Here is a 7,482-nt window from a genome sequence, read left to right on the forward strand (position 1 = left end):
CACAGTGCCGAGCAGCTTGTCCCCGTGCCGGGTGCCCTCAGCCGCTGCCTGAAGTCACAGTGCCGAGCAGCTTGTCCCCGTGCCGGGTGCCCTCAGCCGCTGCCTGAAGTCACAGTGCCGAGCAGCTTGTCCCCGTGCCGGGTGCCCTCAGCCGCTGCCTGAAGTCACAGTGCCGAGCAGCTTGTCCCCGTGCCGGGTGCCCTCAGCCGCTGCCTGAAGTCACAGTGCCGAGCAGCTTGTCCCCGTGCCGGGTGCCCTCAGCCGCTGCCTGAAGTCACAGTGCCGAGCAGCTTGTCCCCGTGCCGGGTGCCCTCAGCCGCTGCCTGAAGTCACAGTGCCGAGCAGCTTGTCCCCGTGCCGGGTGCCCTCAGCCGCTGCCTGAAGTCACAGTGCCGAGCAGCTTGTCCCCGTGCCGGGTGCCCTCAGCCGCTGCCTGAAGTCACAGTGCCGAGCAGCTTGTCCCCGTGCCGGGTGCCCTCAGCCGCTGCCTGAAGTCACAGTGCCGAGCAGCTTGTCCCCGTGCCGGGTGCCCTCAGCCGCTGCCTGAAGTCACAGTGCCGAGCAGCTTGTCCCCGTGCCGGGTGCCCTCAGCCGCTGCCTGAAGTCACAGTGCCGAGCAGCTTGTCCCCGTGCCGGGTGCCCTCAGCCGCTGCCTGAAGTCACAGTGCCGAGCAGCTTGTCCCCGTGCCGGGTGCCCTCAGCCGCTGCCTGAAGTCACAGTGCCGAGCAGCTTGTCCCCGTGCCGGGTGCCCTCAGCCGCTGCCTGAAGTCACAGTGCCGAGCAGCTTGTCCCCGTGCCGGGTGCCCTCAGCCGCTGCCTGAAGTCACAGTGCCGAGCAGCTTGTCCCCGTGCCGGGTGCCCTCAGCCGCTGCCTGAAGTCACAGTGCCGAGCAGCTTGTCCCCGTGCCGGGTGCCCTCAGCCGCTGCCTGAAGTCACAGTGCCGAGCAGCTTGTCCCCGTGCCGGGTGCCCTCAGCCGCTGCCTGAAGTCACAGTGCCGAGCAGCTTGTCCCCGTGCCGGGTGCCCTCAGCCGCTGCCTGAAGTCACAGTGCCGAGCAGCTTGTCCCCGTGCCGGGTGCCCTCAGCCGCTGCCTGAAGTCACAGTGCCGAGCAGCTTGTCCCCGTGCCGGGTGCCCTCAGCCGCTGCCTGAAGTCACAGTGCTGAGCAGCTTGTCCCCGTGCCGGGTGCCCTCAGCCGCTGCCTGAAGTCACAGTGCCGGCGTATCAGGAAGGGCGGCAGCAGCTGCACCTCTCAGGATGCCTGGGCGCAGGACAGTGGCAGAGGGCAGGCAGGGGCCAGGGTGGGGGTTGGCAGAACACCACTGGCACACACAGCACAGAGGGGACAACAGGCACCAGGACCCCTCGGTGGGGAGAGCCAGGGACACGGTGGGGAGTTGTGCTGGGCACACTAATGATCAAAGCGATAGTGCTCCACGTGTGTGCAGGTGCTGGTGTGTGTGGGCGCTGGTGTGTGCAGGTGCTGGTGTGTGCAGGTGCTGGTATGTGTGGGCGCTGGTGTGTGCAGGTGCTGGTGTGTGTGGGCGCTGGTGTGTGCAGGTGCTGGTGTGTGTGGGTGCTGGTGTGTGCAGGTGCTGGTGTCTGTGGGCACTGGTGTGTGTGGGCGCTGGTGTGTGCAGGTGCTGGTGTGTGTGGGTGCTGGTGTGTGTGGGTGCTGGTGTCTGTGGGCACTGGTGTGTGTGGGCGCTGGTGTGTGCAGGTGCTGGTGTGTGTGGGCGCTGGTGTGTGCAGGTGCTGGTGTGTGTGGGTGCTGGTGTGTGCAGGTGCTGGTGTCTGTGGGCACTGGTGTGTGTGGGCGCTGGTGTGTGCAGGTGCTGGTGTGTGTGGGTGCTGGTGTGTGTGGGTGCTGGTGTCTGTGGGCACTGGTGTGTGTGGGCGCTGGTGTGTGCAGGTGCTGGTGTGTGTGGGCGCTGGTGTGTGCAGGTGCTGGTGTGTGTGGGTGCTGGTGTGTGCAGGTGCTGGTGTCTGTGGGCACTGGTGTGTGTGGGCGCTGGTGTGTGCAGGTGCTGGTGTGTGTGGGTGCTGGTGTGTTACAGGTGACCTTGGGCCAATGAGCTCCAAACATCATTAGTGAGAAGAAAAGGAAAAGGAATGGAAACTCCACATTTGTATTGATAAACACAATAAATGGATTCTCGTCAAAGCAGGATGTCCCTGGCCCCAGCTCTTTCCTTCCCACCCGGAGTCTCAGGGCCACACCATTGAGGCTCAGTCCTCCAGTGAAGGCCGCCGTCCATCCGAGTTCCAGGGAGAGCTGGGCTTAGGAAGCCCCCGTCGTATTCCTGGGAGAGCGCGACTTTTTCCTGAAAACGTGCTGAGGCTCCAAGGCAAGGGTGGTCGCCGTGAGTACCTCCTGCCAGGGCACTGAGGGGACACCAGAACCTCTGTCCTCAGCTCATCAAGAAGACAACTTTGCACCCTGAGAAGGCAGAAGCGTGACCAGGCCCCAACACAGACCCCGCCTCTGAATGTCTTGTCTTCTCAACTGGCCTGTTTGTGACGGAAGAGGCTGGCCTGCCATGTTCGTGATGTCAGCGCCAGGCAGTGGACAGGCAGAGGCCACGAGGAAGACGAGGCCACCGCCCGGGTCTCTTCATGGCTGAGCCCTGGAGTCCTCCTTGGCCCAACTCTCCCTTCTTCTGGATAGCTGGTTTCCATCCTCTATCATGAGATAGGCCTGCTGAGAACATTCTAGAACTCAAGCTTCGGAGATCTAAGTCCACAAAGCACAGGTTTTAGAAAACAATGTGGGAATGCTGTTCCGTGGTGAAAAGGAAGGCAGAACTGACACAGGGACGGGTCTAAAAAATCCCACTGCGAGGGAGAAGCTGGACGCAAAAGGCCTGGCCCCATTCTGAGACGTCCAGCAAAGGCAGCATCTTCGGGGCCAGGGAGCTGGCGGCAGGGACTGCAGAGGGGCGAGGTTTCCTCTGGGGGCGGTCGGATGGCAGTGATGGTTGCACAGTTCCTAAATGCTCTGAAGTTTATGAAATGTTTTGCTTTAGAGGAATATATTTTACGTATGCAAACTATACCTCAATAAAGCTGTTAAAGTACACCACAAGTTATAAAACGGTCATGCAAAAAGCCTTCAAGATACGGCAGGAAGTGCACCCGTGCACCATAGCTCAACCCATTCCACCATGTGGGCGTGAGTGTGAGACAGGCGGGTGCTGTGTAAGGGTGTGCCTCTGTAGATGTGAATGGGCACACGCCTGCGCACGTATGTTCGCATGCAGCATTAATGTCCGGGAATGCTAGGGCTGCCCCCCGCTCCTCCACGTTCTCCTCTGCACCATCAGCAACACGGACTGATCCTTTTCTGCACGTCACAGAACCAGGCGAGGCCCTTTACCGACTTGGCTGCGATGGCTGCAACACCCAGTCTGTGGATGAGGAGTCTGGGCTCAGAGGCCAAGCTGCTCAGTGAGTGGCTGGCCGGGGTCTCGCTCCATGCTCAGCCTCCACCCCCACCATCCAGCCTGTACTCTGTTCTCTCCCTTCGGCCACCCGACCCCGCCAGGCTGAAATCCAAAAAGAAACCAGGTGTCTGCTGGAAGGAGCCCAAGGCTGCCCGCTGGGTCTCCGGGAGGTCCCTGCTGTCCGTCAGCACCGTGAGGGCTTCTCGCCATGCTCAGTAACACACTTCCTCTCCTCACATGTTTTCCCAGAAAAGAATGTTGGCCAGATGCAGCACATTTTGCTCCTTTGGTAAGTAGGGAAACTGAGGCACACAGCAGCTAAGTGACTTGTTCAGGGCCCCAGGCTCCAGGATTCCTGAGACCCGCCGCAAAGCTCCTCCCTGAATCTACTGACCCTCTCTTCGGAAATCATCTCAGAAGAGAGAGTTCATTCTTATGAACGAACGACGCAAGCCTCGTCTTCTGGGATGACTGAGGCTGGTATCTGGGAGATGCACCATCTGACTTTTGCTGCACTGCCCAAGCGGATGGTACAGGGCCTGGGTTGGGGTGCGCAGCTGGGTGCAGGGCCTGGGTTGGGGTGTGCAGCAGGGTACAGGGCCTGGGGCAAGGTAGGCAGGGTGCTCCCCACCCCAGTTCTTCCCGAGGCACTGCAGGGTCCAGGTAGGGTGGCTGGCGAGTGTCCCAGGCAGCCACGGGAGCCGAGGAATCCAAGCCTGGCCCAGGGCAGATGCTCTGAGGAGCCCCTTACCCGTGGCGAGTTTACATGTGGAGCGCAGGAGGTGCTTGCCAGAAAAGGAAAAGGGCAGCTGGAGACAGCTCTGCGGACGCCGCGGGGCCGTATTTATTCACCACCTGCTCAGACATCGTAAGGTCCACGAACACCCTCAGTCCAGTAAACAGGGTGGGAGGGTACAGGGCCCAAGCCCATCACCCGTCTCTGTGGTGCCAGCTTCTTGGTCTTCCAAACTGACCTTTGGCTGTTGAGAAGGTCAGTGACGCACTGCAGGGTGTCTCTGCTGTCTCAGACAGGATGGGCGCTGGAAAGGCCGTGACCTGCCTGCCTTATTTATCTGAGCAGCAGGGAGGGTAACGCATTCCTGCAGGGGAGGCAGCGGTGCCAGCGGGAATCGCCCTGACCGAACTTCAAAAAGTGATTCGGAGAAAGGAGCCGCTGTGAACTAAGTGCCTTGAAACCAGAACAATCTCCCATCGACTTGCATGAGAGGTTAAACCAAGAAATTAACCCCAATGGGAAAGATGACCGAGAAGTCCGCCTGTTAGGACACTCCATGGGAGGAGGGCGTGAAGGGCAGCTGTGCAGTCCCCATCAGGTGGCCGGGCACAGAGCAGACTCGAAAGGCCCCTCTGCCCCTCAGGAGACAGGGTGGCCTGTCCCAGGGAATGGGGCCGGCAGGGCAGGGGCCCCAGCCTTCAGGTGTGGACAGCCTCCCTGGCAAACACACACCTATCTGGGGTCTGGAAGGTGCGACTTTCATCCTGTCCCTGGCCAGGGAAGACAGCAGAGCTAGGAGGGCAGGAAGATGGCTTATTGATGGCTTCTTTCCTTCTCTTTTTGTTGTGAGGGGGAGGAGATCTCTCCCTTTCCAGGCTTTAATGTAAATCAATTAACTTGTTACGAAGTCTCATCTTATTTAAGGCTTCCTAAATGAGGGTCTCCCACACCTGGCCCCTCTTCTGAAGCCTCACTGCAGGCCTGGGGACAGAGGGTACCCCGAGTCCTGCGGGTCCAAACTGAGGAAGAATGGCCTGCAGCTTCTAGCAACCCCCACAGCCTCCCAAGGTGCAAGTTGTGAGGTGTCTTCTTGGGAGAAGACTAGAGACAGCAGGTGGGGTGAAGAAGAACTCCGTTTTCAGGGGTCTGCCTCTTCCCATTGGAAACAGCTCGCCCCTGGGAGCTCCCCAGCTTCTAGGGATTAGACGGAAGCCTGGGGCATCATGAGGGCATAAAACCCACGCTTTGGTTAGAAAGGAAAAAGGATTAGAAGCCACCGGGGCCACTGCAGGTGGGAAAGGTAAGTTATTTCTTAGCGCTGCACATGTCAGATTATGATGGACAGTGTATTTGTGTGTCTTGAGTTAAACACATTAACTACTGAGTTAAAAAAGCCATAGACAGCCAACAATTACAGAATGCCCCTGACATGCTGCTCCTGCCATCTGTTAGAGGAGAACAAATCCCACAAAGAAGGGGGCTGGACGGCAGGGTTTTGGGGTGCCCCTGGAACAAGAAGAAAACCCCAGAGACGCAGTCCCGTGGGGTAGGTGCATCGAGCTTGGTCCCCAGACTGCCTCTTCCCTGTGCTGCTCCCAAACAAAGGCAAGCATGCAGGACCTGGCTCCCTCCGTGACAGCGCCTTCAGCCCCGCTGGCTCAAACTCACCTGCCCTTTGGAATGACAACAGTGTGGAATTTCGTAGGGAAAAAGCCCTCTTGTCCCTTCTGTGTTATCCTCCCAAGACCAAGACCGACTCTGAGACCAGGACATAGTAGGCATCCCATGGGGGAGAGGTCCCGCCTCCCACCTCATTCCTCCCTGTCACAGGGACAGAGCAGGGCCTGCCCCAAATGAGGGTGGCAACCAAACGGCCAGAGCAGGGGGCTGGCAGCAGAAAAGGTTGAGGGGCTGCAGCAGCGGAGTGGGCTGTTGGGGGAGGGTGGGACCCACTGCAGGCCCCGTGGACGTGGGTGTCACTCCCTCCCATGCTCCTGGTCTGTGCCAAGCAGGCATATTCCCACAAAGGGCTGGCAGGTCCCTCCACCACCACTGAGCTCCACAGTCCCCAGCTTCCGGTTATAAGGAATATTTGGGGCAGTCAGTTGGCCCTGAATAGAGTCTCCGAGCCAGGCAGTCATTAACTGCAAACCAGGATGCAGGGGTGACCTGGATCCTAGAGAACTAGAAAGGCCCCAACCTGAGGACCTGTGGGGAGCTGGGCCATTCTCACCTGACGCACAGTGTGGAAGCTGCAGGAACTGACTCCACCAGGCTTTCCAGAAAGCAGCAGCTGCCTGGGTCGGGATGGCCAACACTCCAGCCTCCCTCCACATGGCCATAGTGAGGCCGCCTGGAGGGAGGGAGACCTTGTGGCGGGGACATCGGAGGAGCCCTCTCAAAGGCTTGGGACAGCCTTGGGGGGCCTCTGGGCACTCCAGCCCCTGGGAATGTGCCCCTCTTGCCATTTCTACGAATGGCCACCCACAGCCACACACCCGGCCATGGCTCCCCAGGATGGGCCACTGGGCTCCAGGGGGTGTGCAGAGGGGGTCGGTCAGTTTCAATGAAGCCACAACCTCTGTGAGAACAAAGGGACCAAGGAGGCCTGGACGGAAGGGCGTGGCCACCAGCATGGCCACCGTGAGAACTGCAGGGGGATCCTCAACTGCCTCCCAGGTGTCCCTGCTCCAAAGCCTTCTATGGCTCCCTATCGCCCAGCCACAGCATCCAAAGCCCGTGTGGTCCCCCGGCACGCCGCAGAGCCGCAGGACTAGGGCAGACCTTCTGGAATGTTGTGCTGGGTGCTAATGGCAAATCACTTCAAAATTCAAAGTTTGACAAAAAAGTACAAAGAGTAGAACACAGAATTCACACACATTAAACAGAGCGGCCCCACACCTCCCTGTCATGAGGGGTCCGTGGGATGCTGCCTGCCTTCTGGCCCTGGAGCCACCTCATCCCCAGCGGGGACACCAGCCATGTCCCCAGCATGGACACCTATACCCCAGCATGGACACCACCAATGTTCCAGCATGGACACTGCCCACGTGCCAGCATGAACATCTACATCTTCAGTGTGGACACCCACGTCCCCAGTGTGGACGCTGCCCATGTGCCAGCATGATGCCAACATCTTCAGCGTGGACACCAACAACCCCAGCATGGATGCCCATGTCCCAGCATGGATGCTGCCCACGTTCCAGCATGGATGCTGCCCACGTTCCAGCATGAACGCCCACATCTTCAGTGTGGACACCCATGTCCCCAGCATGGATGCCGCACATGTTCCCACTGTGGAC

The sequence above is a fragment of the Pongo abelii genome, chromosome 5 (genome assembly GCF_028885655.2).
Source record: "Pongo abelii isolate AG06213 chromosome 5, NHGRI_mPonAbe1-v2.0_pri, whole genome shotgun sequence".
Taxonomy (NCBI): domain Eukaryota; kingdom Metazoa; phylum Chordata; class Mammalia; order Primates; family Hominidae; genus Pongo; species Pongo abelii.